General features: G+C 50.5%; 1 protein-coding gene across 1 annotated transcript in view; it reads left to right on the forward strand.

The window, feature by feature from the left end:
* slc25a21 (solute carrier family 25 member 21) overlaps window positions 1-21,937 on the forward strand; it is a 92,778-nt gene that overhangs the window by 14,952 nt on the left and 55,889 nt on the right. The window lies entirely within an intron of this gene.

A 21,937-nucleotide genomic window follows, 5' to 3' on the forward strand; every position in this document is an offset into this window, starting at 1 on the left:
GACGTTGGTGATGGAGGATGTCACGTTTTCTTCCCCAGGCCAATTAAGACAGACACGACCCGAGTCCAACGGGCCATGAAATGGATGTTTTCCCAGTGACGAGCCCAGGGAAGATTAGCAGCTTCTTAAACCCGCCACCCCTTCCTTCCCCCCCCCCCCCATACTGACAGACACGAACAACCACAAATGGAGGCTATTAGGAACACTGAAACACCCTGTCTCATCCCTCCAATCAACAACAGGTTGAGTCCTCGGCCCTCTACACATTCATTCACATATCCGCCTGTTCCCTTACATCGCGTTGACGATGTCAGAGAAGCCAAGCGTACGTCTTACCTGCTGACGCTATTCTACAGCAGTCCCTTCCTGACCAAGGTTGTCTCTGCGCCTGCGGGCATCAACTCATTCAGGAGCGTAGGTCTCCAAAACGCATGTTTCAGATTTACTGGACTAACCCTGATTTACTGTACTAACCCTAACCCGACCTTCATCAGAGACAGCTCTGCCTTCTCCCGAGCAGGTCCTATCTCTCCTTGTCTTATCCCACTAACTCTGTTGTATGCTGAACGGTAGAGTGTGTGTGTGTGTGTGTGTGTCCCTCCACTCAGTGTCGCTCACCTTAATTAGTTTTCTCGTTTTCCCCCGACCTCGATTATTTTCTCTCATTTGCTGTTTTTCCTGTGGCAGGAACCCCTGAAAGAACGTGAGGAAATGACTTACACAAATACTTAGACCTGTAAACCCTGCCTGCACCGATGCCTGGCTTGGCCAATACACACACTCGGAACACACACACACACACACACACCTCCCACCCAGAACGCTCACACTGAGATTCCGCCAGTTCGGGAGGTGAGATTGCTTGTGCATGAAAACGATTGTGTTAGCTTTCAGAGCCAGCCAAACATTATACAGTACAGATCTCACCGCGACCGGACCCCCTAGCCTACCCTGGACCCCCTACCCTAGCCCGGACCCCCTACCCTACCCCGGACCCCCTAGCCTACCCCGGACCTCCTACCCTACCCCGGACCCCCTACCCTACCCCGGACCTCCTACCCTACCCCGGACCCCCTACCCTACCCCGGACCCCCTACCCTACCCCGGAGCTGCGTTGTGTTAACCGAGAACCCGTGTGCCTGGCATGTTGCACTGAACCTGACAACACAACATGGCTGACCCTCTCACGCCCTCCTCCCCGCTAGTCCAACCTTGTTTGTAACACCCTCACGGTGTCTGCCCCTCGCGCTGGAAACACACCCCGCGCCGCCATCTGCTAGCCATTAACCTTAAACGAGGAGAATACAACAATGCCGTACACAAAATGGCATCGTCGTAATCCCCGGGCGTGGATGTGTGAAGTCTCCGAGCTAACAGAGAACAGAGCGCGCGGGGGCCAGGCGGAGCAGACCCAGAGCTGATGGCCCGGGTTGACTGGACCCAGGGACGGGGCTGACTGGACCCAGAGGCTGGGCCAGACCGAGTCTGAGTGGACCCAGGGACGGGGCTGACTGGACCCAGAGGCTGGGCCAGACCGAGTCTGAGTGGACCCAGGGACGGGGCTGACTGGACCCAGAGGCTGGGCCAGACCGAGTCTGAGTGGACACAGGGACGGGCTCGGCTGACTGGACCCAGAGCTGGGCCAGCCTGAGTGGACCCAGGATGGATGACTGGACCCAGAGAAGAGTCAGGATGAGTGGATCCAGTCTCGCATGTTCAGTCTCACACCACCACACACTTGTTGGGACAAGGATTTGGATTTGGGCCCCTCGCTGGTAGAGCCTCAATCAGGATGAGTCGCGCACAACCACTTCCAGTGTGTAGATTGAATGTAGCAGTGTGTTGAACCCGTGTCTCTGGGGGCATTAAAGTTGTGTTTGCAGCAAGACAAAAATGTCAATTTCTCTATGAAAATAATTAATGGGTTGATGGAAATATATTTTATTTTGTCTTTAAGAGTGCTTTGAGATGAGGGAGGCCTTTGGCCCCGTGCATATGTGTGTTATGCTGGGTGCTGATGGCCATGGGGGGGGTTCTGGGTGTGGGGTGGGGGGGGCAGAGAGGAAGTGAGTTAGCCTCGGATGGGCGAGAGTGAAACCTGAGCATGATTGAGTTAGGGGAAAGGAGAGGGGAGCCTTAGGCTGTCAGTCTGATGGTGTGTGTGTGTGTGTGTGTGTGTGTGTGTGTGTGTGTGTGTGTGTGTGTGTGTGTGTGTGTGTGTGTGTGTGTGTGTGTGCGCGCGTGTGCGTGCGTGCCTGTGTGTACACGGCGGTCTTGTCATGCTAGCCTGTTAGCATGGGGAGATTGTGATGAAGTTACTAGGCTTGCCTAAACTGCTTGTCATGTTGTGTACACACAGACAGTGTCAGTCTGTGTGCATGCTTGTGTGGTGCCATATATATTAGTCTCAAAGCCTTGTGGGCTATACTTTCATGTTCTTCCTTCTGGGTCTATTTCAGTAGAAACATTAGTATCCCTTACTAGAATGAGATTATAGTCGGAGAGGGGGAAATACAATTAATGCTCAGCAGATTTTCAAATTGTCAGTTTCAAGGTTCAGAACGAAAATGGATTGAAAAGTTTTGAATCCCTCCTATAAAAACAAGCCCATGTGCCCATGTCATTAAAAGGATTTCCTCTTTATGTCTTTTTTTTCTTTAGGGAGTATGTTCCCAGTTTCTCTGGGGATCCCCCCCCTCTCTTCCCCCCCCCCCCTCTCTCTCCCCTTTCTCCCCCCCCCCCCTTTCTCTCTACCCCCCCCCCCCTCTCTCTCTCTGCCCTCTCTCTCTCCCCTCTCTCTCTCTCTTTCCCCCTTCTCTCTCCCCCCTCTCTCTCTCCCCTCTCTCTCCCCCTCTCTCTCTCCCCTCTCTCTCTCTCTCTCCCCCTCTCTCTCTCTCTCTCTCTCTACCCTCTCCCCCCTCTCTCTCTCCCCTCTCTCTCTCTCTCCCCCCCCCTCCCTCTCTCTCTCTCTCTCTACCCTCTCTCTCCATGGTGCCCAGCATGTGAGGTGCCGCTTAAACTGTGGGAAAACGGTCCTGAACTGAAGACGGCATGGAACCCTTGCCTCATACTGCACCGGCACTAAAGCAGAAGCAGATGTTATAAAGTTTACAGAAATCAGAACATTATTTTCCTGTTTCCATTGCATTCTTCTAAACACTTAGCGAACAAGCTTTGAAGTCACCCAAGAAATCTAGTCTGCGGGAGAGACGATAGGATCTACTCCCAGAGCAACAGAACGAGGGAGGGGGAGGGGGGGGGGGGTGGATAAGAGGAAAGGGGGGGGTTCTAGTCTTTCAGATGGCTCCAGGCTGGATCTTCTGCTGTGTGGCGCTGATGGTAACATGCGTGGGCCACCGTGGAGATAAGCGCGCGCGCGTGTGTTGAACATGACTGCTGCATGTTTGATGGCAGCGCGAGATAAGCCTGCCGTCTCAGATAACGTGACCACAGGCGGCGGGCGGGCGGGCGGGCGTGCCTGGGGACCCGCCCCCCATCGGGACCCCGTTAGACACACAGCCCCGCCATCGGAAGTAAGAGCACTGCGCTGCGAACCCTCGCGCTACATGACTAACGCGGCAGGCATTTACAGCATTAGCGAGAAGCACGCTCTCCCAGGTTTACCAGCTCTTCATGCTGGAATGGATCACGGTGCGTTTCAGACCCTACATGCGAAACGCATTAGAAAAACGCTGCCGTACCGGGACGCATAGGACTTCAATGTCACCGGCCACTTGTTTTTGATTTAGCTGTGCAAATCACTCTTATTACCATGCGTTATAGGAGCAAGAGCCTGTGGAAGTGCCCTGTCCTCTCCGTTCCCAGGCCTGTCTGTGGACTCTCAGCCCTTGTGGTCCAGTAACGCAGCCTGGCACATGAATCACGCACACAATAGCTCCGTCCGCCCCAACTGCTACAGACAGGACCTCACAGGCAGGACAGACCCATCGGGGGCTTCCTGCACTTCTCATCCTCAAGGCTTAGCAGACATTCCATCTCATGTTGTGCATAATTCAATGCAGAGTTTGACAATCACAGTTAGGGGAGGGAGGGCCCGGCGGTTTTGGGCAGGTCTCCCACGAGCGGAGGTTTCTCTGTCGGACAATGCGCCGTGAGTGCAGTGCCTGCGAGCTGCGCCAGGTTGCCAGGTTTGACGGGTACAGAGCGCCTAAAACCCCCTTTGGGAAACCCATGGGCTGTACTGAGTGGCGGGGACTCCTTCCTGTGGCTCCAGGCACTGGCTGGTAGGGAGAGATGATGTATAAAGTCAGACCCGGAGGCATTTCCACCCCCAAGCAGGACCTTGGTGTCTTTGTTTGGATAGCTTCTCTGCTCCCCCGTTGTTTTGATTGGCCGCACAGTCGCGATGCTGCAGCAGCGCTGGAAAAGTACTGGTGTGAATTTTACTGGAGGACAGGGAACACAGGTCATAAAACTCCCCTCCATTTTCCATCAGAAGGGAGAAGAGGACTGGCTCTCCCCTCACCTTCCCTGTCTGAGATGGCCCCGCAGAGAGAGAGGGGGAGAGAGGGGGGAGAGAGAGCTGGAGAGAGAGAGAGAGGGAGAGGGAGAGAGAGAGAGAGAGGGAGATGGAGAAAGAGAGCTGGAGAGAGAGGGAAATGGAGAAAGAGAGATGGAGAGAGAGAGCTGGAGAGAGAGCTGGAGAGAGAGAGGGAGAGAGAGAGGGAGATGGAGAAAGAGAGCTGGAGAGAGAGGTAGATGGAGAGAGAGAGAGCTGGAGGGTGATGGAGAGAGAGAATCTAGAGGGAGGGAGGGAGGGAGAGATAGGGAGAAGGGAGAGAGCTGTAAGGAGAGGGAGAGAAGGTAGAGGGGGAGATGGATGGATACACTGGGCTACTGTATGGGCTGGGAGAGGGAGAGAGAGAGAAGAGAGAGGGGCTGGGGGGGTCTTACCTCACATGTGGGCAGAGGGGCATATTTGAACTCCAAGCACCATAAAATAACACACCCCCTCGCCTGTGGTTCATGACACCATGACCTGGACCATTTTTCAGAGGGCCCATTTATTGGTGTGCGGTGAGCAGCAGCAAGGGGAATCACTGGGGAAGGTAAACCAACACACCGCTGTCCCCCGGGGTGTCCAGCAGCATTAGGCCTCCAGATGACCATCCCTCCATCCCACCCACCCACCCACCCAGGCAGGCAGGCAGGCAGGCCGTCCATCTGCCCTGTCCTCCCCCCGGCCCCCATACATGCCCCTGGACACCTTGAATCGGAGGTCTGGTGAGAGCCGGAGCCATGGGGGGTCTTCCAGAAGGTGTGTGTGTGTGTGTGTGGGGAAGGGTGAAGACCCCTGTTGTCCTGTTTCACCCAGGGGTCAGACCTGCCATGTATCTGGTCAGGCCGAGAGGAAGGTGGAGGGGTCAGGACTCCCATGTGACAGGATGAGGTGTGTGTGTGTGCGCGTATGTGCGTGCCTGCGTGTGTTGCGTGCTGTTTTCGGGCGTGAAGGAGGAGAAAACGAGGGGTGAAAGATGGCCCAGGAGGGCTTGAGCCAAGCCGTGAGAGTTTAAGTCAATACGAAGGAGAGAGTCGTCCTGGTGGTCCGGGACTCCCCTCGGCTGAGCTCCTCACTCTCACTGACCTTGTTTGGACAAGAATGCCCAGTGTACTGGTGAGTAATAGTACTGTATAGTGTAGTAAAGTATAGTATTGTTGTAAAAGCCTAGAGTATAGTATAGTGTAGTAAAAGCATATAGTATAATATAAGCCTATAGTATAGTGTAGTAATAAAGCTTTCCATACAGTAGTAAAAGTCGACTGTGAGTAAATGAATGTTTGACTGTGAATGAACTATTGAATAAATAAGGAATAAATGAATACAACTGAGTCAATAAATACCAGAGTGAATGAATTCAATTATTTTTTTATTTAGTTTTAACTGCCACACATAATAGACTACATGATGGAAATGCATCGCTATTGGAATTTATTGATTGGCTTGTGAAACGCGTGGTCCGGACGTGATCCTTTGAGCAGGTGTGCAGGATGAGGCCTGTTGAATCAGGCCCGACCTGATTAAATTAGCATTGTGTGTTTTCCATTACGGTCCGGGTTGTGTGTTTTGGCTCCCGGGCAGGGCTGTGTATTCAGACTGAACTCGTTCCTGCTCGTGCTCCTTTCATGTGCGTCTCTGTGCGTCCACGGCCTGGGAGCTATCTGGACGCCACAGTCGAGGGGGGACTGGACCGCAGCTGTGCTGTGATTACAATACGTTTGTATATCCAATGTTAACTCAGGACACATTGAATTCATACTGATATGACTGTCTGATACCCGATACCCCTGCTGATCTGTCTTAAGGAATCACATTCACCCGAGCGTTGTTATTGGACGACAAGGATTACATGATGTGTGTTATGACAGAGGCGAGATGCCTGAACAACACAGTGTTGCACTGAGAACATCTGACCTGCCGGTACCGCCAGCCTCCGGTTCGCTCTGACAAACGACACCCCGTCCCAACCTGGCAACCCGTACTTACAAGCTGCGGTGCCACCGTCGTTATTCTCCGCAGACGGGAGGAAATCACGGAGCGGACGACGAGCGCGGCGAAGGGATAGATGTCAGGATGGGTCGTCATGCTCGGACGGTCCCAGGTCCATCCCTCCATCCCCCCCATCCCTCCATGGTCCTAGCAGAGAGAGCCAGGCCAGCTGGGGAGCAGGGCCAGTGTTCCTATGAGTGTTCCTGGACCCGGCGTCGCCCACAGGAGGCTTCCAGAGACCCCGGCTCTAAATCTGAGAGGTTTATGTAAGAGGAGAAGGACGGTAGAACAACAGAACGTGCACTTCGTTCACCCCTGCTGGTAGTAAAAGCCAGAGAGTTACCGAGTGAGAGACAGTTTAACTCTGGCTCATAAATACGTGTTTTGGCTCTTTTTCCCTCTCTTTTTCCTTCCACCGTCCTCTCACTCTCCTCCTGTGACGCCTGCGTCGCAACACTCGATGGAGTTTTTTGTTTTTAGATCCGTGTGTCACTGTGAATTCGCATTTGTGTTTGTGCTTGTTTGTGTAAAACGCGTGTTTACAGTTGTGCTATTTTTCTCTGGCACACACTCACAAACACACGCACACACACACACACACACACACACTCTCTCTCTCTCTCTCTCTCTCTCACACACACACACACAAACAAATACACACACACACAGACAGACTTATAGGGACGTGTGTGTATGTGTGCACGCGTGCATGCGTGCGTGCGTGCGTGTGTGTGTGTGTGTGAGGACCCAGTGTTGTTTCCAGGCTGTGGGAGTGTCCCTACCCTAACCACAGCAGGGTAATAATCACTTAACCCAAATCAGAGGCAATCAGAGGAGCAGGCTGCAGCTGGGAGGCGCCCGGCCGGGGAGGGGGGAGGACGGCGACGTGGACGCTGATGACGATGAGGAGGATCAACAGTGGAAGTCTTTGTTGTATCAACATCCTAGGTAGGTAGGTACAGTAGATAGGTGAGTAAAGTAGATATGTGGGTACAGTAGATAGTGGGTACAGTAGATAGTGGGTACAGTAGATAGGTGGGTAGGTACTGTAGTAGGACTGCTCAATTAATCATTCATTATAATCACAGTTATGACCGCTGCATTACTTTTGCGCTGTGAGCAGATAGAAAGATAGACAGATAGAATAGATAGAAATTCTGATAGAAAGCAGATAGACTGCATACATTTCTCTCATTTTTGCTCTGTTTTTTTATATAAAAGATGGCCGTGGCAACACTGATGTATTTCAAATATGAAATGTATTTAAAATTTGAAATATTAATCATACTTAATTAATATTTGAAATTACAATATCAGGCAAATAATCACAATTATTAATTGTAGTCCTAATGGTGTAGCCCTAGTAGGTAGGCACTTTATTGATTTTCTGTGGGAAAGCGCTCTGTTACACCGTGTCCTAACTGCTTGTGACGCGAGCAACAGAACGCGACATCGCATGCTTGCTGTCCTAACTGAAACCGTTAAATTCCCTGTTCTGTTACGTCATGTGTCTATATTCCCAACTGAAGACAGTTAAAGAACGAACGCCTGTCAACGCGAGCGACAGGAGGAAAATAGGAACAGGGCGAGCGTCAAAAGGGCAGGTAAAACGTCGCGCTGCGTCGCTCGTGTCCAGTTAGGACATAACAACAGAAAACAAAGCAATGGAACGCATTTTGTCGCTGACGCTCGCTCGCGTCGCGTGTAGTTAGGACACGGTGTTACAGCGGCAGTATACTGTACAAATAACAACAAATAAGCACAATCAAGACTGAATACAAATTCACAATAGATACAGCTAGATACAAAACACATCCAGAAATACAAATGTACAAGAGTACAACACACACACACAGTGCACAGCGGTAGACAGATTGAGGAAGACTCCCGCTGGTGTGCTGGCTCCACCAGGAACAGGAATGACCCCTCTTTACGGGAGGACTGGGGGGAGAGCACCAAGCTCCCAGCAGCTTGAAGATCATCCCTTTTATGAGAAGGCTCATCCATTTTACTGTGGTTCCTTTCCACTTCAGAGTGTGTGTGTGTGTGTGTTTGTGTGTTCTCTCAGCTCGTGTGCGTGTACTCGTATCTAGAGTGTGGTCGTGCTGACTCACTGAACCCGAGCCCTTGTGATCTGGTGATTGAGCCGGAGCTGTTTGCCTGATGTTTGTGTTGTGATGGAGGTCTTGTCACAGCTGCAGGCCTCGGAGACAGGCAGGGGGAGAGATACACACACGCACACACACACACACACGCTCGCGCTCACTGTGTGCAACCATGACGGCTGCTGGGTTCCAGCCGATATATTGGGCTCAGCGCCGGCCAAGACCTCCAGTGCGTCGGGCCGGCTCAGGTCCGGCTCAGGTCCCGCCCAGCGTAGCTTATCTCCAGCAGCGCGCTCCTTAGAGGCCCGGCCTGCTCCCAATCACAGGGAGATTGCGGCAATATTGTATCAGGGAGAGAAATCTCTGTGTGTTATTGTACGTACGTGTGTGTGTGTGTGTGTGTGTGTGTGTGTGTGTGTGTGTGTGTGTGTGTGTGTGAGCATGCATGTTTGTATGATTGTGTGTGTGTGTGTGTGTGTAGTGGGCTGCTGTTCGCAGCCTGTACCTCAGGAGCATCTGCCATTCATTTGGAATGGAAGACAAACACACTGATGAAAATGGCTGGGACCGCAGAATCTCCTCACTCTCTCTCTCTCTCTCTCTCTCTCTCTGTGTCTGGGAGAGAGGGAAGGAGGGAGAGAGAGGAGGAGTGAGAAGAGCAGAGGGGGGGCATTTCTTCACGTTTGTATACATCCACCGAACTCTATTTAGAACATTATACGTTGCACAGCACATGGGACACATTTCAGAAACGGCATCTCCAGAATTGAATTTTACTTTGTTTAAACACACAAAAACCCATTGGTCTCAGTCCAGCGCCGGGTCCCGGTGATGTCGCCAGTCGGCATGTCACACGTGACCGCGTAGATCTTGGTTCTGTGTTTCACCTCTTTATTTCGGGAGGTTAAACCGAGGCACCTCGTCGCATCAGGGATTTTAAGATCAGGCCCATGTCTCTACAATCCTGCTATCTCTCTTCTCAGTTTAATGTATTTCGCTTCAGTCGGTCATGATTTACCTAGTTTTTGTTTTAGCCGGTTTGTCTTTTAAAGGAGGAGGGGGGGGGGGGGGGGGGGGATGCTGGTGTTTGGTGACAAGGTGTTGAAGTGGAACAGCTCACAGATCAACAGGGGGGGGGGACACCTGCCCCCATGGCTAGTGACCCAGAACCCTCCAAATCCTCCCTCACACTCACTAATGGAGGAACACACACACGCACACACACACACACACACATGCTCTCCTCCCCCATCTTTCCCACACACTCACGCTGTGTCTTGTGCATGTGAACACGCGCACAAACACACACACACACACACACACACACATGCACACACACACACACACACACACACTACAGACCCAGCATAGCTCAGCGTTGCTCATGCACATTTGGCCTTCTGCTAAATGAGTAGGGATTTTTTTTTGCTTTTCTCCACTCCAGAGCCTCAGCAGCTTTGATAAGATAATGGCCGCCGTCGCACGGAGAGTGCATTCTAGACATGGATGTATTGGGCTCTAGAGCACCTGACCTTTCCAAACGTGCGCGGAGTCGGAGGCCTTGCGCGGACTACCGAGACGTGCTCTCGCGCTGTTGACTTAAGCGCTGAGACGCAGCCATCAATCATGCACGTGTGACGGGGCCAAGCCTGCACCCCGCTCCACTCCACCAGCCTGCCCGCGCTCCGGCTCTGTGTGTGCATGTAAAAACCGGCTCCATCTGAGAGAAATGAAAACACACACTCTCTCCCATTCAGAGTTCTCCTCCAGCCTCTCGCCCTCTCCAAATTCTTTTTCTCTCTCTCTCTCTCTCTCTCTCTCTCTCTCTCACTTTCTCTCTTATTCCCTCACTAAAACACACGGCTCTCTCACACAAACACACACAAACATACCCCTCCTCTCTCTCTCTCTCTTTCTCTGTGCAAAACAGAGAAACGTTTCTAAATCCTTCCTTCCCATTTTGGTTTTTTTTCTAAGCCACTGAGGCATTTGGAAAAGTTTTTTTTTTCTTTTTTCTTTTTCAATTATATTTAATCATACGCGGCCGCCCCAATCAAGCCCGGTCCTGGTGATCACATTTGCATGGGTTTCAGGTTCTGCCCGTCCACGTCATAGCGGGTACCCAGCCTTCCTCTGGGGCGCGGACCACCTGGGCGCTCCTCACACACTCCTCTCCCATTTTCCTCTCCCTCCAACCCCTCCTTTTCCCTCTCCTCCTCCTCCTCCTCCTCCCTGCTATTCAGTGTTTCCGACTCCCCGCATCCCCAGGACAGAGCGAACTGAGACGGGGCGAGGTTGGGGGTGGAGACGACTTGTGTGTGACTCCATTTCAAAAATCCAAATTAAATAAATAAATAAATAATAACAATAATTGGGCAAGTGAGAACGCGATTGGATTAAACATGGTCTTCTGCGTGTATGAACAGTGGCTTTTGTTTGTGTGAATGTTAGATTCTTTTTGCAGTCATCCACATCCAGCTGTATTGCTGAGGTGCATGTGGTCTTTCTGTGTGTGTTTTTAGCGTTTTAGCAGAACTCCCTGATGCTCTACCCAGCTAAGACCAGCTGACCAGCCCACCCAGTTTGTGTGAGAGTGTGCCTCCATTTTTCTTCTCTCAGCGGACCTTGAAGGCCAGTGTGTGTGTGTATGAGTGTGTGTGTGCGTGTGCGTGCATGAGTGTATGTGTGTATGTATTTATGAGAGTGCTGTAGGTACATGTGTGTGCATGTATTCATGAGAGTGCTCTAGGTACATGTGTGTGTGTGTGTGTGAGAGAGAGAGAGAGTAGAGCAGACGCTGTCTGATCTCTCTGCTCCTCTCGTTTTCCCTGGTGAAAGGCGGCATTATAACTGATTTCCATGACCTCAAGCCAGGGCCTTCGTTACCTTCATGGTGTGTGTGTGTCTGTGTGTGTACATGTGTGTGCGTGTGCATCTGTTTGTGTGCGCCTGTGTGTGTGTGTGCACAGTGTTTTGTGTGTGTTCGTATGTGTGTGCGCACTCGTGTGTGTGTGTGTGTGTGTGTGTGTGTGTGTGTGTGTGTGTGTGTGTGTGTTATAACTGCTTTCCATGACCTCCAGCCAGGACCCTCCTTTGCGGCCTGCCTTGCAGCGCTTGTTTAGACAACAGTGGCGCACATGTTGGCTGAAATATGGCTGCTCCACTCGTTTGCTCGGGTGAATTAAACTACGGCATGTGTGCTTAAACCCAGACAGCTCGCTGATTTATCCATAGATTTAAATGATTGATTTAAGAGCCGGCTGGCCAACACTTGTTGAAGCCGTGAGGAGCGAGCGAGGTGGGCTCAAAGATGAGGGAAGAGAGATCGAGTTCAGATCTGAAAATATACAGCCTTCGCGCAGGTTGTGCGGTTTCAACTAAATGCACAACAGGGCTGGAATATTTTATTTAAAAGCAACTGTTTTATACAATACACATAACATTTACAGTATACTGTTTTTATAAAATATACATTTTCAAAGGTGATTTATTGATTGATTATAGAAATCTTTTTTTTTTTTTAAATGAGCTGCGAAATCTTGTTTATTATGCTTTAGAAAAGGCATCTTAACAGGCAATGTGTTTTAATGTCAAACAAAACTGGGAGAAAACATACTGTACAGTATGAAAACATATCCATCCATCTGCCTAGTGTGTGTGTGTGTGTGCGTGCGTGTGCGTGCCTGTGTGTGAGTGTATGTGCGTGCCTGTGTGTTTGTGTGTGTGTGTGTGTGTGTGTATCTGTTTGTGTGTGTGCGTGTGTGTGTGTTTTATTACCCGTCTCATTATTAAATGTGTTGGAGGCTGGCTGCGCTGGGACAGAACATTCCAGCTCTTTAATGTCTCCCTGTCGTCCCCCGTCTCCCTCATTCCTGTCTTTGATAATACTTTTCCTTATGAGCCCATAAAACCTGAGGCTTTCTCAGAGCACCACCTTCTTCCCCTGTGCTCCTTCTAGTGCACGCTGGTCAGCCCCAGAGAAAGCGCTGTTTTGGCGTTAGTCAGCCGGCGTATAGTGTGCTTATCCGTTCTCTGTTATGTCACATGCAGACTGACGAGGGTTAGGGTTTTATGCCGAGATTGAGGCTTAAAGATAAACCGGGGGAGGCCGAGAAATCTGTCCTGTAGTTTTCTCTCTTCCTCTCTCTCTCTTCCTCTCTCTCTCTCTCTCTCTCTGCCTTAATGTCTCCATTTCTCACTTCCCATTTTCTCTCATTCGCTCATTTTCTCTCCCTCTCTCCCTCCCTCTCCCTCTCCCTCCCCCCTCTCCAACCCTCCTGTTTCTTACAGGGCCGAGCTAGGCATAAGCGAATAATTAGGTAATTGCCCTCTTGATTGAGCTCAATAGGAAACGTTTCAATTAGGCTAAAACTGCGCGAGGAGGAAGTAAGCTCTTACAAAGGGAAACATTCCTTGTCATGCAACTGTCAGCCCCGAGCCCACACCACGAGCCAGGATTAACTGGATACCAGGAGAGGAAACGCAGGGGGAGAAGGAACTGGCTCTGGAGAACGAGGTGGGGGGGGGGGGGCACGGTGGAGGGGCCGTAGGGGGGGCTAAGAGACAGCTAGAAATGATTGCGGTAATTATGGCTATATTTAAACAGGACTTCTCTGTGATATGATTTGCTAGTGATCCCCTGCCCAGATAAGACTGAGACCTCCTGTAACAAATTACAACCTCCCAGCCATTGAGGAGAGAGAGAGGGAGGAGAGAGAGAGGGAGGAGAGAGGGACAGAGGAGAGAGGTAGGGAGGGAGGGAAAGAGAGAGAAAGAGAGAGGGGGGGTAGAGAGGGAGGGAAGGAGAGGACGAAAGAGAGAATGGGAGGGAGGGGAGAGAGAGAGGGAGGGAAAGAGGGCAAGAGAGGGAGGGAGGGAGTGAGGGAGAGAAAGAGAGAGAAAGGCAGGGAGAAAGAGAGAAAGTGGTTGAACAGAGAGGGAATGGGAGAGCCAGGAAGACTGGGTCAGTGCTTCTGCAAGGGTTGGGAAAGGAAAAAGAGAAAGCAGAGCGATATTTGGAGGAGGGGGAACGCTGTCTGTGGGAGAGGGACAGGAGAAGGTGGAGAAGGGGGAACCAGTGAGAGAAGGTCACATCCTAAACGGGCTCAGGCGGTAGTCGGCCCAGAGGTTAGAGCGTCAAACCTCCGACGGAAAGGAGGGCTACTGTTGTGCCCTTGAGCAAGGCACTTAACCCCGACGCTAGCTCATAACATCCAGGGGCGCCGACTGACCCTGTGCTCGATTCGACCGATGGTTGAGACAGAAGAGCCGAGTCAACATGACCCGGGAGTCTCCGACCCACATTCACTCCTCAGTCCGTCCTCAGGACCACGGTCTCCCCTGGCGTGCGCTCGGACTCGGCGCTCTCGCGCTGACGTCCGCCTCGTGCTTAACGCCCCGGACCCTCAGATGTGCCGGAGGTGTTAGTGACACCCCGTGATGATGGCTCCACAGCCGGCCTAGCCCTGCTGTCATCGCCCCCCCCCCCCCTCCCGGGCCCTGGAATGGAGCGGCTCAGCACCCACCTCCAGCAGAATACTGGAGCCTCCAGGTGTTTTATGTAGGCGTTAACGGACGCCGTGTGTGCATGAGGGGTGTGTGTGTGTGTGTGTGTGTGTGTGTGTGTGTGCTGGAGGAGCAGCTGCTCTGAGCTGTGTGTGTGTTTACATGTGCACTCATGTCAGCAGTGTCTATGCCCATGTGCGTTTGTGTGTGTGTGATTTTTTGTTTTTGTGCGTGTGCATGTTTTCGTGTCAGTGTGTGTGTTTTTGTGTGTGTGTGCGTTTTTTGTGTATTTGCGTGTGCACTCGTTAGCAGTGTGTGTGTGTGTGTGTGTGTGTGTGTGTGTATGAAAGAACTTTCTGGGCTGTGCTCTGTAGCCATGTCCCTTTGGGACACTGTGCGGTCAGGAGAGTAAACTGTGGTCCGTGTTATGCTTCCTGTGTCTGGCCCACCATACCTGCGCGGTTCACCTCTACGCACACAGACACACACACACACACACACACACACACACACACACGGAGAGGAAGGGATACATCTAGCCTTGTGTCTGTCTTCCTCCTGCTCCTGCTTTCTTGCATGCTCATTACTTTTCTCATTCAGTGTGACTTGCGCACACACACACACACACACACACACAAACACCCACAAACACACCCACAAACACAGCCTAGTCATCAACGCACCAAGTCACTCCAGGCTTTATGCGCGCAGTGTGCTAACTCCTATTGACACCAGAGCAGGTTAATGCAGAGAGCACAGCAGCGCTGACGGACGGTGACCTGTACTGACCCCAGGCCGCCCCCGTACAGACCCACCCAACCTGGACCAGCGCCCCCCCCCCCCCCCTCCCTCCTCCCAGCCTGCAGACCCACCCACCCTGGACCAGCGCCCCCCCCCCCTCCTCCCAGCCTGCCCGACTTGAGCGAAGCCGGACGCACACATCCGCAGTTATAATTCAGTAATTTGTGTTTGTGCATTGTGTGACAATTGTGACTAATGACCTGCCCTGAAGTCAAATGCCAACCTGCCCCCCCCCACCTTCTCCCAACGTCCCCTGTTTCCTGCCCTGGCGTGTGCTAGTGCCCAGGTGTGCGCTGCCGGCCGGGCTGGGGGTCTGGCGTGTGTGCGCCGGGGTCCGAACGAGCGCACCGCCGCCCGGGGAGCGGCACTGTTTGTTTTTGGACATGCTTTTCCACAGAACAACATAGACCACGTTTAGAACAACATAGACCACGTTTAGAACAACATAAACCACAGAACAACATAGACAACGTTTAGAACAACATAGACCATAGAACAACATAGACCACGTTTAGAACAACATAGACCACAGAACAACATAGACCATGTTTAGAACAACATAGACCATGTTTAGAACAACATAGACCACAGAACAACATAGACCATATTTAGAACAAGATAGACCATGTTTAGAACAACATAGACCACGTTTAGAACAACATAGACCACGTTTAGAACAACATAGACCACGTCTAAAACAACATAGACCACAGAACAACATAGACCACGTTTAGAACAACATAGACCACGTTTAGAACAACATAAACCACAGAACAACATAGACAACGTTTAGAACAACATAGACCATAGAACAACATAGACCACGTTTAGAACAACATAGACCACAGAACAACATAGACCATGTTTAGAACAACATAGACCATGTTTAGAACAACATAGACCATATTTAGAACAAGATAGACCATGTTTAGAACAACATAGACCACGTTTAGAACAACATAGACCACGTTTAGAACAACATAGACCACAGAACAACATAGACCACGTTTAGAACAACATAGACCACAGAACAACATAGACCACGTTTAGAACAACATAAACCACAGAACAACATAGACAACGTTTAGAACAACATAGACCATAGAACAACATAGACCACGTTAAGAACAAGATAGACCACAGAACAACATAGACCACGTTTAGAACAACATAAACCACAGAACAACATAGACAACGTTTAGAACAACATAGACCATAGAACAACATAGACCACAGAACAACATAGACCATGTTTAGAACAACATAGACCACAGAACAACAAAGACCACGTTTAGAACAACATAGAGCACGTTTAGAACAACATAGACCATGTTTAGAACAAGATAGACCATGTTTAGAACAACATAGACCACGTTTAGAACAACAAAGACCACGTTTAGAACAACATAGAGCACGTTTAGAACAACATAGACCATGTTTAGAACAACATAGACCACGTTTAGAACAACATAGACCACGTTTAGAACAACATAGACCACGTTTAGAACAACATAGACCACGTTTAGAACAACATAGACCACGTTTAGGACAACAGACCACGTTTAGAACAACATAGACCACGTTTAGAACAACATAGACCGTTTAGGCATATTCCTCACGCGGAGGGCGGGGTCGGCAGCAAAAAGCCGCCATTGCTCTCGGTAGCCCGGCTGCAGTGAGCTTTGCGGTAGCATGCGTACACACACACACACACACAAACACACGCACACTCACTCGCTTATATAGGCAGTAATCATGACGCTCAGCCGGCCCCCCTCATTTACATTTTCCGGTGCATTTTTCATCATAAGCGCGTTCTGTCATCGATATTTGAGCGGCGGGAGATTGAGGGCCCGCGCCGGAGCGTTGGGGGCCGCCCGGCGGAACACGGATCCCATTATAGAACCCGGGCTGTAGGAGGAGGAGGAGGAGGCATCATGGTCACACAACCCCCCCTCCCCAACCCCTTCGAAATCAGTTCCATTCCCGTGGAGTTAGGGGATGTAATACTCATATGGACCAGTTTATGAGGATTAAGAGGTTTTATTTAGTCTATCGGGCCGGGCCAAGCCAGGTCTCTCCTCTTCTCCTCTCTTCTGTTCGTCTCTCAAGTCCTCGCTACTACTCAGCCGTTGGACGCGGGGGGGGGGGGGCGTTGTGTCGGTGCATTTGGGTACCGGTGGTAGTGGTGCTGGTGTAGCGCATGTGTATGTTTGTGTGTGTGTGTTGTGCTGCATAGCGTTTGACCGTGCCCAGTCCTCGTGTGTGTCAGCCGGCTGGATTAGTCCAGTGGAGCCGACTGTACTGGACCCTGCGTGGCACCGGGCCTGAGCGCTAAGCACTCCCACCTGTGGCAGGTGGGCCCGCGTAGATCCCCCGCTGGCGGACCCCCACTAGCTGGCCTCGGACCAGCCCGGCTCAGATCAGCACATACGTACGAGTGTGGAATAATAATATTCTCATTCTGATGCCAGCGACGGTGCTACTCGGACGCACCAAATCATCCGAGTCAAACTTTTATGTATTTCTTTTATCAGCCCTTTTTTGTGTTCTTTTAAGCTGTTTGTTCGTATGTATTGGATACATTTGTGTATGAGTGTGTGAGGGAGAGGGGGGGGAGGGAGGGGGGAGCGAGTGTGTATGTGTGTGGCTTTCCTCCCTCTTTTTCCCAGAAGGAAAAGTCTCATGTTCACTCTCTAACTCGTCCCGGTAGAGGGTCAATTGCAACCAGTTGGCCGCCAGTCTGGTCCAAAGTAAACATTTGGAGAGAGGGGACTATACAGGCAGGTACCTGGGGGCTCTGCGGGCTGCTCCCCCCCCCCCCCCTCCTTCTCCACCTCTCCTCTCCCTCTCTCCTTCCCTCTCTCCTCTCTCCTTCCCTCTCAACCTCCTTTCTCTTCCTCCTTCCCTCTCCCCCTCCACCTCTCCCTCTCTCCCTCCTTGCCTACCTCCTTCATGTGTGGGTGGAGGGCGGTGTGGGCGGTGCCGAGGGGCTGCTAGCTCTGCTGTGGCCGCAGCCTGCCGAGTTCCGGGCGGCCAGGGCTCTGGGGCGACAGTCTCCCGGAGGGACGGTCTCCAGGGCTACGGTGGGCTCCGTCGTGTAGTCTGGCTAGTTTAAGAGCGCCGGGGGATCACAGACGAAGACAAGTCCGCCCCCCCCCCCAGCCCCGCAGCACGCTATAGCAGCGTTTGATATGTATACGCCCCAAAACGTAAAACAAAAACGACGTCTCCGCCCGCCGTTGTGTAAGACGGCAGGGCCCTGAGTGTGGTTCTCATTTGGGGCTCTGCGCTGGAGATTTATGCAGGCCAGAGCCGGGGGCCGCCGGTGGTGTGTGGCTGGCTGGCCAGGTCTGCTGGAGATTTGCGGGGAAGTGTCGGGCTGGACGGAGGGAAGGAGAGAGAGAGAAGTGGAGAGGGAGGGAGAGAGAGAGAGAGAGAGAGAAGTGGAGAGGGAGGGAGAGAGAGCGAGAGAGAGAGAGAGAGGGGGCTCTGAGGCCGTTTGAGCCTGATGGCAGGCGACTCCTTTAACTGGGGCTGGGGAGCGGTCTGCACAGCTCAATTTTGCCCACATTAATCAAACTCACATTTCCTCACATCAGCCTGCGTGCCTATCAGCACAGCGAGCTCGTTAGCATAATGAATTCAGGTGATTTTACACAGAGGTCCACAGTACTTGCCAGTGGAAAGTCAGGGAGTTAGGCACTTGGATATGAATAAAACAAGATCATTCTTTTTCTGTTGAAACAGATTACATTTGAATAACTAGAATTCCCATTCGCCATGGGAGCTGTGTGAAATTTAGCGTCTGTGAAAAAAAGTTTTGCCAAAACTATCACTTGATTGCAAAAGTACCATCGATATTTTCTGACTTTCAACAAAAGGGCTGAACGGCTCATTTGTCCCAATCGTCAATGTTACATATCACTTCTTTATAGCACTGACTCAGTCTGCCCAAAGCATCAAGAATTCTCAGAAGGGCCTTTTGTATGTGTGTGTGTGTGTGTGTGTGTGTGTGTGTGTGTGTGTGTGTGTGCGTGTGTGTGTGCGCGCGCGTGTGTGCGCGTGTGTGTGCGCGTGTGTGTGTGTTCTGAGTTATTCTCAGGCGGAATTCCTCTCAGTAAAAGTGTGTGTGTGTATGTGGGGGGGGGGGGGGGTGAGAGTGTGGGGGGGGGTGAGTCGGGAGGGGTGGGGGTGGCGGGTGGGGGTCTGTCTGGGAGAGTAAAAGCATGCAGACAGTGGGAAAGGGCCATGCAGGCCACTCATACAGGTGCTTATAATTTGCAGTGTGTGATTAATCATTGTTGTGTTTGGGGGTGACATCTTGTTTAATGGATCTGTCCATCTCCCTCCCCTCTCTGTTCTGGGTAGGGAGCACGGGGAACGTCACACAGGAGTTAGCAGTACTCAGCACACTCATACACAGAAACATGGAGGTCAGTACTCAACACACTCATACACAGAAACATGGAGGTCAGTACTCAACACACTCATACACAGAAACATGGAGGTCAGTACTCAGCACACTCATACACAGAAACATGGAGGTCAGTACTCAACACACTCATACACAGAAACATGGAGGTCAGTACTCAACACACTCATACACAGAAACATGGAGGTCAGTACTCAACACACTGGGATACAGAAACATGGAGGTCAGTACTCAACACACTCATACACAGAAACATGGAGGTCAGTACTCAACACACTGGGATACAGAAATATGGAGGTCAGTACTCAACACACTCATACACAGAAACATGGAGGTCAGTACTCAACACACTCATACACAGAAACATGGAGGTCAGTACTCAACACACTCATTCACAGAAACATGGAGGTCAGTACTCAACACACTCATACACAGAAACATGGAGGTCAGTACTCAACACACTCATACACAGAAACATGGAGGTCAGTACTCAACACACTGGGATACAGAAACATGGAGGTCAGTACTCAACACACTCATACACAGAAACATGGAGGTCAGTACTCAACACACTCATACACAGAAACATGGAGGTCAGTACTCAACACACTCATACACAGAAACATGGAGGTCAGTACTCAACACACTGGGATACAGAAATATGGAGGTCAGTACTCAACACACTCATACACAGAAACATGGAGGTCAGTACTCAACACACTGGGATACAGAAATATGGAGGTCAGTACTCAACACACTCATACACAGAAACATGGAGGTCAGTACTCAACACACTGGGATACAGAAATATGGAGGTCAGTACTCAACACACTCATACACAGAAACATGGAGGTCAGTACTCAACACACTGGGATACAGAAATATGGAGGTCAGTACTCAACACACTCATACACAGAAATATGGAGGTCAGTACTCAACACACTCATACACAGAAACATGGAGGTCAGTACTCAACACACTGGGATACAGAAATATGGAGGTCAGTACTCAACACACTCATACACAGAAATATGGAGGTCAGTACTCAACACACTGGGATACAGAAATATGGAGGTCAGTACTCAACACACTCATACACAGAAATATGGAGGTCAGTACTCAACACACTCATACACAGAAACATGGAGGTCAGTACTCAACACACTGGGATACAGAAATATGGAGGTCAGTACTCAACACACTCATACACAGAAATATGGAGGTCAGTACTCAACACACTCATACACAGAAATATGGAGGTCAGTACTCAACACACTCATACACAGAAACATGGAGGTCAGTACTCAACACACTCATACACAGAAATATGGAGGTCAGTACTCAACACACTCATACACAGAAACATGGAGGTCAGTACTCAACACACTCATACACAGAAACATGGAGGTCAGTACTCAACACACTCATACACAGAAATATGGAGGTCAGTACTCAACACACTGGGATACAGAAATATGGAGGTCAGTACTCACCACACTGGGATACAAAAACATGGAGGTCAGTACTCAACACACTGGGATATAGAAATATTGATGTTAGTACTGCACACACTCAAACACAGAAATATTGAGGTTAGTACTGGGATACAGAAATATGGAGGTTAGTAGCCTACTCTACACACATACACAGAAATACAGTGGTCTCCAAAATTACTGGCACCCCTGACTGGCAATGCACAAACAATAAAATAATATACAGTAATTACAGAGAAACTGAATATACCAATAGGTGTGAAATACTGTACTTTATTTATGTTCCAATGGAATCAAGCAAAAGCGCAACTATTATTTAAAGCCAAATACATTTCAACAAAATTAAGGTTTCAAAATTATTGCCGCCCCTCATTTAGCACTTTGTGCAACCACCTCTGGCAAGGATAACAGCATGGAGTATTTTCCTGTAATGTTTGACAAGGTCCGTCCTTCATATTCTTGGGTTTGTGTTATCAACCGCCCTCTTCAACTCAGCCCACAGCTTTTGGATTGGATTGAGGTCTGGCCACTGCAGAACATTGATTTTGCTGTCAGGAAACCATTTGTGTGTGGATCTTGAGGTGTGCTTTGGGTCATTGTCTTGTTGGAAAGTCCACCTACTGTATGGCCAAGTCCCAGCCTTCTGGCGTAGGCAACCAGATTATCAGCCAAAATTGCCTGATACTTGGTGGAATTCATAATGCCATCAATCTTAACCAATGCCCCAGGACCTCTGGAATTATATCAGCCCCAAAACATCACTGAGCCACCACCATCCTGTAGTTCACCATGGGCATGAGGTGCCTTTCCTTGTATGCCTCTCTGTTTCCAGGCCAAACATGCCAATGCTGTATTTGACCAAAACGTTCAATTTTGCTCTCATCTGACCAGAACACCTTCATCCAGTCATAATTTTAATGACGTTTGACGAACTCCAAGTGCTTGCTTCTGTGTCTTTTGGTCTGAAAAGGCTTTCTTCTGGAAACCCCTCCAAAGAGCCTGCGGTTGTGGAGGTGGCGTCTGATGGTATTTCTTGAAACCTGGTGACCCCAAGACTCCACCAAGGCCTCCACCAAGGGCTGCACCAAGG

This window comes from Borostomias antarcticus (assembly GCF_949987555.1).
Source record: "Borostomias antarcticus genome assembly, chromosome: 5".
NCBI lineage: Eukaryota > Metazoa > Chordata > Actinopteri > Stomiiformes > Stomiidae > Borostomias > Borostomias antarcticus.